Source organism: Hyperoodon ampullatus, assembly GCF_949752795.1.
Source record: "Hyperoodon ampullatus genome assembly, chromosome: 19".
Lineage (NCBI taxonomy): Eukaryota > Metazoa > Chordata > Mammalia > Artiodactyla > Ziphiidae > Hyperoodon > Hyperoodon ampullatus.
In genome coordinates this window covers 23519363-23532552 of record NC_136932.1, presented here as the reverse complement: position 1 = coordinate 23532552, position 13190 = coordinate 23519363, and positions in this window count along the sequence as shown.

Sequence of the window (13190 nt, the reverse complement as noted above, 5' to 3'; positions counted from 1 at the left end):
GAGGCAAGTAAAAAATGCTATAGAACCCAGATGAAGAGTGAGTAACTGTGTGTGTGTGTGTGTGCCTGTGCATGTGTGCGTGTGTGTGTCTATGGTGAGGGCAGTGGAGAAGGTGGCTTTATGGAAGAGGTGGCAATATTTGTCCTGCATCTGGAGGGTTAGTCGGGTTTCTGAGGTAGAAAAGGATATTCTAGGCAGTTGCTAAGGCATGGAAGTGTAACAGAACAGGGCGTGCTCAGGGAATGTGAGTGAATAGCACTTGGTGTAGTTTCTTTTTGAGTCTTACACTTCTAAACCTTAAATCCTCGAAAAACTCCAAACTTTCTCACTGCGGTTTCCATGCTGGTGAGGCTAAACGATAGCTAGAGGAAGGGTTTCTTGCCATGATCGGTGGAGAAGGACTTGTTTTTTAAACATTTATTCCTCTTATCCGATTCTTTTATTGTGCTATTACATAGTGTATTAGTTTGCTAGGGCTGCTGTAACAAACAACCAGAAACATAGGGGCTTAAAACAAAAGAAACTTATTCTTTCACAGTTCTGGAGGCTAGAAATCTGAAATCAAGGTGTTGTCAGGGCCACACACTCTCTGAAATCTCTAAGGGAGAATCCTTCCTGCCTTGTCCAGCTTCTGGTGGCTGCAGGTGTTCCTTGGCTTGTGGCCACATAACTCTGTCTCCACACGGTCTTATTCTCTGTGTCTATGACTTCTCTTTTCTTACAGAGACATTGTCACTGGATTTAGGGCCCACCATAACCCAGGGTGATCTCCTCTCAAGATTCTTAGCTTAATTACATCTGCAAAGACCCCTTTTCCAAATGTGGTCACCTTCACGGGTCCTGGGTGAACACATATTTTGGAAGAGGGGTCATCATTCAGCTCACTACAAATAGTAAACCAAAATCTCCCTTTGCTAATTGTTTATAGTTAAGGATAAATTAAAAAATAAAAGCCTTCTTGTATCATCATTTATAAACTTCAAAAAGTTTAAAATTCTACAGTGTTTAATCCAAAATGTGACATCGGTTAAAGAAGCTTGGCAGAATCTCCTAGGCAGGACTGTATCATCGCATAATTGCTCCTGTAGACCACCTATGCCAATTTGAAATCTTTAGAAAACACAACGTGTTTATATTAAAGGCAGTTAGAAGGTGGTCTACATTATTACAAATACATGTTTTTCATTACATTTTACTGTTGGCAAGTGCTGGTGTGAAACCCACTGCCCTTCCTCATAAGAGGAAAACCAAAAAATACACCAACATCTGGGATCTTTGTGTGGGTTATTTTGTGGGTTCCAAAGACTACAAACTCAATTCAAAGAAACGTGAATGGAAATTCGATGGGGTTTACGTTGGACTTTTATTCTTGCTTGTTTTGTCAGTAAGGAATGACTGCCTGGAACTTGGACTTGTTGCTAGACCCCAGTTTTCTTTTCTTTGCAACTCAAGTTTCTATTCTTAATCAAAGCTTATGGAGAGAGGGATACTCTCCCAGTCTGTAGAATGATAGTTTTACCTACCAAGGTTACATGCAAGAATTTGGGTGGGTTTAAGCTGCTTCCTCTTTGGAAGCAAGAGAACTTTAAGACTTGTAGAAGCTCTTTCAGTCTTCTTCAGTTGCTCCCACTGGGAACTGTAGTAATTCTAGGTGTTTCCTTTAAAAAGTCTACATCCATAGAGGCGGCAGGGAGTCTGTTTTATTAAAGTCTTACAGGGAGGGCTTCCCTGGTGGCGCAGTGATTGAGAGTCCGCCTGCCGATGCAGGGGACACGGGTTCATGCCCCAGTCCAGGAAGATCCCACATGCCACGGAGCGGCCATGGCCGCTGAGCCTGCGCGTCCGGAGCCTGTGCTCCGCAATGGGAGAGACCACAACAGTGAGAGGCCCGCATACCGCAAAAAAAAAACAAAAAGAAGAAAGTCTTACAGGGAGTATTGAACACTTTCCAATTTCTTCATCATTATCATCACCATAATCATCTTCATAATTTTCATCATCATTCTCTTCATCATCAGCAATACCATCTGGAGAACTCCCTCACTGAACTAATGGTTGGTAATCATGTTATCCTGGCCTCCAAAACAAAACAAAAAGAAGTGCCTTTCGGAAAATCCAAGTAGGCTATTTGCCTGCTTGCTTTGTTTCTCTCTGTGTTGATTTCATTTACATATTCAGAACACCCACTGACCCTAAGGCATATCAGAAACACGATCCCAAACAATTGGTCTCAACAACGCAGACCAGCCTGGTCCTGAATTCTGTGTCCCCCTGTTTCTCCTGCTATGATAGTCTTTTGCTGTCACAAAGGCAGAAGTTCTTTGTTAGCTGGGTGAGATCTTTGTTATCTTATAAGAAGGTGAGAATCATAACCTCCACGCAGAGTTGACATCAAAAGGTTAAGTACATGCTGAGATAGGGCAGATTACCTTGTGCCATTTCCCCTAGACTTTCTAACTTTTCTGACTTTTTTTTTTTTTTTTTTTTGCGGTATGTGGGCCTCTCACTGCTGCGGCCTCTCCCGTTGCGGAGCACAGGCTCCGGATGCGCAGGCTCAGCGGCCATGGCTCACGGGCCCAGCCGCTCCGCGGCATGTGGGATCTTCCTGGACCAGGGCACGAACCCGTGTCCCCTGCATCGGCAGGCGGACTCTCAACCACTGAGCCACCAGGGAAGCCCTTTTCTGACGTTTAATCAGTTGTTCACTAGATCTAAGGAAGCCTTCCCTGGGTGTGAGCCTAGCAAAGACTTTCTTCTTAGAGACATTCCCTGATTCAGGACACAGTAGCTAGAATTCAGAAGCCAGGTCTCTGTGCGTATTCCTCAACTACTTGGCACACAGAGATTTGGAAAATGAAAGACAGGCAGGCTCTGAGCAGTCAATGCATTGAGAAGCCGTGTAAATCCTGCTTAAAGTTCCACAGACTTAGAGACATGTTTTTCCACCTGACCACTGTTCAGAGCAATTTGGTTGTTCCAAAACTTCCTTCCCAACTTCCATCATTCAAAATCTGGGAGACTTGCATCAGCGCTCCTGGAAGACCCACAGAACAATTGGGAAATTTGTCGAGTTGAGGAAATGTTGAAGCTAGGTGGCGCTGGCTGCCACGGAGTGCACAAGACACACTTCTGCGTGTGAAAACATGCCCTGTGTCCAAGGGGCACAACTGTGAAACCCTTCTAGGCAGTCTGTTATGAGGTGCACGGACCCCGACTTGGAACAAAAGAGAAATAGAGACATTCCACTGCATTGCTTTCCCACTCTGCAACATTGCTTACTCTTGAACATGACCCATTCCTTCTGACTTAAAAAAGAAGACACAGAGAGCACAATTGCATTTACCTGTTTTCTAAATGGACTCCTCCTGGTCATTTGCAATTCTGATATATTCTGTTTGGTCTTTTTGGTTTCGCCACCAACACTGACTAGGAGCTGCACAGGAAAACCAGAAGTTCTGAAACAGCAATCGGAAGACAACTTGGTTTCAGTCCCTTTTCCATTAATGCCTATTTTCCACGCGCTGCATAACCTGTACTTTTGGAATATCTTCCCAATAGCACTGGCTTTCATAAGCTATAATGCCTATAATGCCTGTCAGGAAATAAAACTGCTTTGGTGGAAAGACCAAAGTCATAGCTGAGAACACAGGAATGTCGATCGAGCCTTGGAAGTTCTGCAGAGCGGACAAGAACAAGAAATGCACTGCGCCAAGGAGGCAGATTTACCAAAAGCAGCATTTTTATCACTTTCTAGTCACATCGGCTGGCCACACCACCTTCTGCAGAGCTGCTTAGCTTTAGGCACAGGAGATGTTAATCTTCCAAATCTGATAAAGTATTCCGCCTTGTGAATGCTTATGGAAAGTGTTTCATAGATAAGTATCAAATCACATTTAATAAGTTCCATTTATTAACAGTAGTATAGTTGCATTAAATTGAAAAATCCATCAAGAATATGCTTTGTGTTAATATTTCCAGCTGTACTGGAAGATACTGTCCATAGTATACATGCATCTGTAATCGTGAGGGGTTTATTGCACAAGAAAAAGCAGAGCATGCTGTTGATCTTCCTCCCTCCCTCCCTCCCTTCCTTCCTTCCTTCCTTCCTTTCTTGTGGCACAGATTCACTGGTAAAATGCTGATCCTAATTAATCCCCAAGTGGAGACAGGCTTAGTGGCTGGCAGAGGGGTCATAAATTTTATTTATTTATTTATTTATTTTATTGGCCTCAGAGATACTGGAATCTCTGTTCCAACACAGTAGCTTTGGCTCAGGTTAATATTTCTACCCCTGCTCACGGCCTCCTCTTGTCCTCGCGCTCCCTCCATAAAAGGAGCGCGTTGAACAGAGTTCCTTTTCCTAAACATGTACACCATTCCCCTTTACCCTTCTAACATCATTCCTACTCCCTCACCTCACCGGTGCACACATTCTTGTGCCAGCCTCGTAGGCATGGTAGTGATGGAAGACTTCACGGAAGAGAGTAGGAGTTGAGCATTTCAACTTTCCTCCTGGCATAGAAATGGATTTTAGCCTTATCTCATTAGAAAAGGCCACAGTAAACTCACAGAAAAGAAAATAAGCTCAAAAATGGTGGGCAACTAACTCATTCATCTTGTTTATCACTGTATTTCTGGCGCCTAGTGCACAGCTTGGATTATAGCAAGTGTGCCTTAGCTAAGTACCTTTTCTGTATCTGCTTCCACGTTCCAAAGATATGAGGATCTCTGTCACCTTGGACTGAATGTGAGACTGTTTATCAAATAGTAAACCAATGGTATTGAGCACCAGCTGTATGCAGAACTGTATTAGAAGCTGTGGGGTATAATAATGATATATTCATCCATGCTCTGTACCTATAAGTAGATAACTACACATTTGGAAGGAGATGCTATAGCACACTGCCTATCAGCCATCTGCCTTAGAATCTAGCTGTGTTTCCATCTTTAATCTAGTTAAGCTAGCCAAATGCCACACAAGAAACCACAAAGCCAAGTTGTATTCTTGAACAACTGTGTGCAACACTCATTGGCTTTCTGTGGGCAGGATTTGGCCCATAGGTCTCATCTGTTGCCAGGGCTCAAAGGAAGTTAGGGATTAAATAAACCTATTTCTGGGTCCTAGAGTAATGTCATAATATGCCCATGAGGTCATCGTCACAATGGCACACTTGGCAAGTTCAGGGCACTGTTATGCTACCTTTGTTCCCCCCTGAAATCCCAGTATCTTTCATGCATTTATTTTTATTTATGTAATTTAATTTAATTTTTAAAAATTGAAGTATAGTTGATTTACAATGTCGTGTTAGTTTTGGGTGTACATCAAAGTGATTGAGATATATATATATATATATAACTTTTCAGATCATTTTCCCTTATAGGTTATTATAAAATATTGAGTACATTTCCCTGTGTTATACAGTAGGTCCTTGTTGGTTATCTATTTTATATATATTAGTGTGTATATATTCATCCCAACCTCCTTATTTGTCCCTCCCCCACCCTTTCCCTCTTTGGTAACCATAAGTTTGTTTTCTATGTCTGTGGGTCTACTTCTGTTTTGTAAATAAGTTCATTTGTATCTTTTTTTTTAGCTTCCACATATAAGCGATATCATATGATATTTGTCTTTCTGACTTACTTCACTTAGTATGATAATCTCTATTTGCATGCATGTTGCTGCAAATGGCATTTCATTCTTTTTAATATCTGAGTAATATTCCATTGTATAAATATACCACATCTTCTTTATCCATTCATCTGTTGATGGACATTCAGGTTGCTTCCATGTCCTGGCTATTGTAAATAGAGCTGCAATGAACATTGGGGGTACGTGTATCTTTTTGAATTATGGTTTTCTCAGGTTATATGCCCAGGAGTGGGATTGCTGGATCATAAGTTAGCTCTGTTTTTTAAGGAACTTCCATACCGTGCTCCATAGTGTCTGTACCAATTGAAATAGCTTTAACAATTCATTTAAAATGCACCTGATATTAAAGCAAGTTCTCTTATTGTGTTTCAAGTGCTTTTTTTTCTCCCCATTCCAATCTCATAAGTTTTGTTCTGTGACAAAGGACATGTCTCTGTGAGCTTCCTTTTGGATCTCCTCTTTTGATATCATATGATAGCCTTTTTTTTCCTTTTCAGTATAAATGAATTTATAGCCAAAGTATGGAATGAGCAGAGTTTTTCAGTGTCAGTGGTACTGACATTTTGGGGCTGGGTCATTCTTTTTTTTTTTTTTTTTTGGTACGCGGGTCTCTCACTTCTGTGGCCTCTCCCGTTGCGGAGCACAGGCTCCAGACGTGCAGGCTCAGCGGCCATGGCCCACAGGCCCAGCCGCTCCGTGGCATGTGGGATCCTCCCGGACCGGGGCACGAACCTGTGTCCCCTGCATCGGCAGGCGGACTCTCAACCACTGCGCCACCAGGGAAGCCCTGGGTCATTCTTTTTTGTGGAGGTTTTCCTGTGCAATGTAGGGTGTTTGGTAGCATCGCTGGCCTTTGCCGCTAGATGCCAGTAGACCAACCCCTCCCTGCAAAAATATGCCTCCAGACTTTGCCAGATATCTAGAGGCATCTGAGCAGGGAGTGCTACCTGTGGAGAAACACTGACTTGTAGCAATGTGATTTTTCTGCCTAGAACCATAATACCATTACTCAATAGCCACAAGCTGGCTAATGGATTTTTTTCCCCCTATATTTTACCAAAAAATTCATGTGAGGAAAATGCTCGTGACGAGGGGGGAAAATAATTATAGACCCTTACAGACTATTCCTTGACCAAGACAATGCCTTGCGCTGCCCGTCACCTCCCCCACTCACTCTGTTTCCCACTCATGCATTGTTGTTTTTAACAATCCCAGGCAGATGTTGCTGAGGGAGACCCGCTGCAGAACTTCCGGAGCGTTCTCTGGGTGGAGGGTTATCTGAGTGAGCTTGCCCCAGGTTCATGTGGGTGAGGACATTTTTAGGGGCATCCCTCTGACTGGAGTTCCATTCTGCTGCTTCTCCTTGATCCTGAGGTTGCTTGTTAGCACATTGACACGCAGACAGAAACTATTGTAAATGGATTTTTTTTTCTTATTACTGACTGTTGTGAGAGGGCGTGGTATAGCTGGTCAGAAATCAACATTAGAGATCGAAATGAGAAAGACCAAGGCAGATGCTCATGGTTAGATACTAGAAGTGCAGTTGGCAAAGCAGGAATAAAGCCGTATCGACTTGCCCTCTGACTTGCTTACAATTGGCTTCAGAAATGAACGTTTAGGAGTTTCATTGGTGATTTCCAAGGTGACCTTCGGCTCTTTTCAGGGGTACCAGGGTATGTCCCTCTCTCACTTTAAAAACAAAACTTTCGGCAGTAGAGCAGGGAGGTCGGGTTTTTTGTTGTTTGCTTGCTGTTTTTGTTTTCTGCAGGCTTTTCCGACCAAAGTGGATGGAAATGAGCTTGAAGGACTGGGGAGGTGGGGGTGGCTTGGCTTCTTCTGTGTCTCTGCCGATCCACTTCCTCGTGGCCCCTCACAGCGAGCCTGGAATGCTGACGGGCATGGGGGTGGGCACGGGAAGAAACCTCAAGGAGAGAGGGCGGACGTTGGAGCAGAGCCAGCATTTGTTGGACCAGTTTTTGGTTGACATTATCTCGTAAGTTGCTCACAAGAAACCTGCATTTCTTCCTTATGTGTAGATGAGAAACTATACATATATGTTGACTGTGAGAAAACTACGAAGTGCCAGAATTGACATTAAGATCTCCTGTTGTGGGACTGGGAAACCCATCCTTTTTCTGTTCCACCCTGGTGCCCCTGGACAAGATGCAGTGTCTGTCTTACCAGCCTCTTGTGATGAGGTGTCTGTTGTAGGTGGGCATCCTCTTTGATGAGGTATGAAATGTCAAGCCGAAGTGTGGTGATTACATAGCATGGAACTGCCAAGAATTTGTACATATTGGTTACCATCTGGCTACAAAGCATCATATTTGACTGCCAAAGATTAATTAAAGTATGCTCTGTTGTTTGTTACTTAAACACATAATGCCTAGCAAAGAAAAGGCTAATGAAAGTATAAGGTTACATGAAATCTTTTCAGATATGTTATTTTCTTCTTTTTAATTTAATTTTTTATTTTATATTGGAGTATAGCTAATTTACAATGTTGTGTTAGTTTCAGGTGTACAGCTAAGTGTTTTGGTTATACATATACATATATCCATTCTTTTAAAATTCTTTTCTCGTATAGGGGATTACAGAATATTGAGTAGAGTTCCCTGTGCTATACAGTAGGTCCTTGTTGGTTATTTATTTTATGTATAGTAGTGTGTGTATGTTAATCCCAAACTCCTCATTTATCCATTCCCCCACCCCGACCTTTTCCCTTTGGTAACCATAAGTTTGTTTTCACAGATATATTATCTTCTTTTTTTTTAATTAATTAATTTTTTATTTATTTGTTTTTGGCTGCGTTGGGTCTTCATTGCTGCACGTGGGCTTTCTCAAGTTGCGGCGAGCACGGGCTACTCTTCGTTGCGGTGCACGGATTTCTCATTGCGGTGGCTTCTCTTGTTGTGGAGCATGGGCTCTAGACGCATGGGCTTCAGTAATTGTGGCACGTGGGCTCAGTAGTTCTGGCTCGCGGGCTCTAGAGCGCAGGCTCAGTAGTTGTGGCGCACGGGCTTAGTTGCTGCAAGGCATGTGGGATCTTCCCAGACCAGAGATCGAACCCATGTCCCTTGCATTGGCAGGTGGATTCTTAACCACTGCACCACCAGGGGAGTCCCTGTAATTTTCTATTTAAAGAGACCGTTTAAAGTTTTATTTGTGGTTCTAGAATTTTGTTTCACAAACATTTCTGAACCCCATCATGGCTCTAGAATGTTTGAAGGAGACTTTAATGAAGTGAACTAGAGCAGTGAATTACTTAAGAACTGATAAAATTGGGATTTTTTCTCATTACGTTTCTTATTTATAGATCAAAGTCACCTTTCTTTTCTTTTTTTTTTTTTTTGTGGTACGCAGGCCTCTCACTGCTGTGGCCTCTCCCGTTGCGGAGCACAGGCTCCAGACGTGCAGGCTCAGTGGCCATGGCTCACGGGCCCAGCTGCTCCGTGGCATGTGGGATCCTCCCGGACCGGGGCACGAACCCATGTCCCCTGCATTGGCAGGCGGACTCTCAACCACTGCACCACCAGGGAAGCCCCAAAGTCACCTGTCTTGAGGCCCCATTCTTGAAGCTGTGGATCAGACTGTCCGTCTTGCCATGGCATGTGCTGACATAGTTAGCTATGTGCCCCATTGTCCCCATAGATGCTATGGAGCCTGACTCTGTAACCACCTGTCCTCTGGTCACTCATGGCCTGCAGAGGGAGCCATCTCTGAACTTCTTAGTGACACTGGTCCCTTGTCCCCAGTGCATTCCTCCTGGCCTTGGTGAAAGGTGCCTGTTCTCTGCGTCTCCCATGGAACTTGCTCCTCTGAATGGGTCTTCTGGACTCACATTATTTCTCCGTTCCAGCATGGCCATGCCCTGAGGGGCTGAGAGAAGCTGAGCTTCTTCCTTTATTCCTCTACCCCCTGCCCAGGCAACTGAGGTATTTCTACATTGCCGAGAGCTGCCCGTTGTCTTTCTTCCCAGGCTTCTAAGAGCCATACCAGTGACACGTTTTTCCAGTTCCCTGGATTCTTTGCTAGAATGTTGAATGGCATTAAGTAAGATACTCCTAATTCAATAAAGTCTGGCTTATCCAGCTTGACTTTCCAGCCCCCTCAATCAAGTGCCCTCAAAATTTCATCGCAGGAGAACCCCCCGGCCCCTGCCAGTTCTTAGGAATATAGGTCTTTAGGTACATAGCTTCTCTGCATCCTTACCAGACCCAGCAGGTTCTGTTGAGATGTAACTCTTCTCATTTAACTCTTGGGCAGTTCGTGGGGAGTGGGTGATGGGGGTAATATATTAGTTTCCTATGACTCTACTGTAACGAATTGCTACCAACTTAGTGACAGAGAACAATACAAGTTTATTATGTTACAGTTATAAAGGTCAGAAGTCCTAAAATCAAGATGTCAGTGGAAGAGAAGCCGTTTCCTTGCCTTGTACAGCATTTAGAGGCCAGTTGCATCCTTGGCTGATGGCCCCTTCCTCCATCTTCAAGGCCTGCAGCATCTTCAGATGCTTCTCTGTCTCTGTCTCTGTCTGTTTCTCATTTTCTCTCTTTCTCTTGTTCTTTCTCTGACTTCTGCTGTCATTGTCACACCTCCTTCACTGACACTAACCCTGCCCCCCTCTTCTAAGGACCCTTGTGATTACACTGAGCCCACCCAGATAATCCAGGATCATCATTGCATCTCAAGATTCAAGTTTAATCACATTTAAAAAGTCCCTCCATGGGGCTTCCCTGGTGGCGCAGTGGTTGAGCGTCTGCCTGCCGATGCGGGGGACACGGGTTCACGCCCCGGTCTGGGAGGATCTCACATGCTGTGGAGCGGCTGGGCCTGTGAGCCATGGCCGCTGAGCCTGCGAGTCCGGAGCCTGTGCTCCGCAACGGGAGAGGCCACAACAGTGAGAGGCCCGTGTACCGCCAAAAAAAAAAAAAAAAAAAGTCCCTCCTGCCATGTAAAGTAATATATTCACAGGTTCCAAGGATTAGGATAGAGATATCTTTGGAGGGTTGTTATTTTGTCTACCACAGGCACCTGCTGTTTTACGGGAGAGGGACAACCGTAGTGGAAATTGCTAGCTCTTCTTAAAACAATGATGGGCTGCCTTGTGCCAGGGACTATCCATGCCCCTCCTACCAACCAGGAGGCTGGCTGTCCTCTTCTTCTGTTGGGTGGCGGGTTGGCCGGTCCAAGTCCTCATCCCATCGCCTGTTTCTGTGGATCAGCCCTGGCACCATTTTTGTTATTCCAGGTCGTCTGGGAAGTAGATGCCAAGACGGGATTAAACATGCAGGGAAACATCTGAGAACATCTGGGGATCTGCCATAGAAGGGGAAATAGGGAGGGGCGTGGGGGAACTGGGAGAACCTTTAGCCCATGAAGCCAGTCTGACCCCGAATGGAGAGCAGACGTCCTAGGATGCCCTGCAGTCCAGTGGAAGTTCCGTGGCACTGCGGGGGTGTCCTCAAGCCAGAGCTGGCCATCGGAGGACCCCCTGTCTCCAAAGAAGGGCTTTGCCTGAGTATCCGTCACATTCAGTTACTGGTCAGTAGCAGCAGCCTGTGGGAGGTATAGAGCCTTGGCAGACACGTGACACTGCATTTCCGAGCTCAGCAAACAGGGCCCTTGTTCATTTATCTTCCCTGTAGCTGAAGATCTATGACAGGCATTCTCATTCTGCCACAGACACCATTTTGACTTTCAAGGATTAGGAGGTAGACCTTAGACCACAAACATGAAACTATAACATTACCACATGAGACTCAGGAGTGTAGTTTAAGTATTACAAGAGAGGTATAACCTTCTTGGAAATTAAAGGGAAGGAAAGAGCACACACATTTAGAACAAGAAAAACGTTATTGGCCTTGGTAATGGACCTTGCAGGGGGATTAACAGTCTATTGGCTTGATGCTGGCTGAGAGGAGAGGGTATCCCTCATGGAGCAAAGAAATGAGCACAAAGTCAGCAGCAGCATGATGTGTGTTGTGTCTGGGAAGAGTGAGTGGCGCCATGTACCTGGCGCCATCACGTGTCTGTAGGAAAACAATGATGGATTTGGCGATCAACTCGAGTCATAGGGTAGAGGGCAGGCAGCAGCTTGAGTAGAAGTTAGCCAAGCGCCAGGGAAAGAAAAGTGTCTGAGGGAAGAAATAGCAAGTGAAGAAGAAGAGGTACTTCCAAGTGAAGATGAGGTCTGAGGGAAAGGAGGGAAGATAAGCCATATTAATGGGTAACAAAAGTGGGCTTGTCATTAAATTCAAAAAGTGTTTAGGTATTGTGAGAGAAAGGTACTAAAAGTAGCGAGAATATGGTAGCGTGCTGGACTAGGCAGTGATGGACAGAGACGAGTGGAAAGAAAAACTCTGACTGGAAGTTGGAGGGTGAGAGGTAGAGGGTGTCTTAGGATCCTGTAGACTCTAGCACAAAGGAAAGAAAGAGGCAGATGTAATTACCGAAGATGAAGTGTCAGGATAATGAAGTACCCCTTTTCTGTGTTCCCAGAGTATGTGCATTTATCACGGGCCAAACAACAATGAGAATCTGTGTGTGATAAATACTATCTCCTCTGGCAGATTTGCGAGTGCCTCGAAGACTCATTCATCTTTGTATCACCAGGACGTGGTTCCCAAACAGGACCGTAGAAATATTCAGTAAGAAACTATTGCACAGAAGAATGAGAACTGGGTATCGGGAAGTGAAAACCAGTATCAGTTGACTCCGTGGTGAGGGATAAGCACTTTTGCCCACATCGTTCTACCAATTCTCCAACCATCCTAGGAAGTAGGTATTATTCCTACTTAAGAAACGAAGAGACGGAGGCTTTGAGGGGTTATCTAACTTGCTCAACTTCCCATTACTAGTAAATGGCAGAAACAGAGCAGGATGCGAGAGTGCGCTGGGGGAGGTGAGCAGAAGTTTCCTCCATGGAAGAGAGCTTTGATGTGGTTTTTGAAAAAGCCTGGTTTGAGTTAACACTAAGAAGTTAAAGGAGTTTGTGAATAAACGGTTACACTTTTGTGGTAAGACGATGAGCTCCTAGATTATGCAGTGAAAATGAGACCATGAGGTAGTGAGTAGGGCTAGTTTGGTCCAGGAATTGAATAGGGATGAGAGAATGGAAAGATATAGCTGCAAGAATGGATTTGAAAACCCAGGATTTAGGAAAGATTTCTTTGACTTTACTTTCAGTTTGTTAAGAAAGTATAGCACAAAATACAAAACCATAGGTAACCAAGTTATGCTACGTGTTAACTATCTTTTGCTGTGTAATAAATCACCCCAAAACGTAGTTACTTAAAACAAGAACATATATTATCACACAGTTTATGTGGAATCTGAGCATGGCTTTGCTGGGTCCTCCAGCTCATGGATTCTCACAAGGCATCAACCAAGGTGTCAGCCTGGGCTGCATGCATCTTAAGGCTTAATGAGGGTGGATCTGCTTCCAAGCTCAAGACAATGCTGGGACAATTCGCTCCTGGGAAGTTGTAGGGCTAATGGCCTCAGTTCCTTAACACTTAGCCTTTCCAGAAGGCTG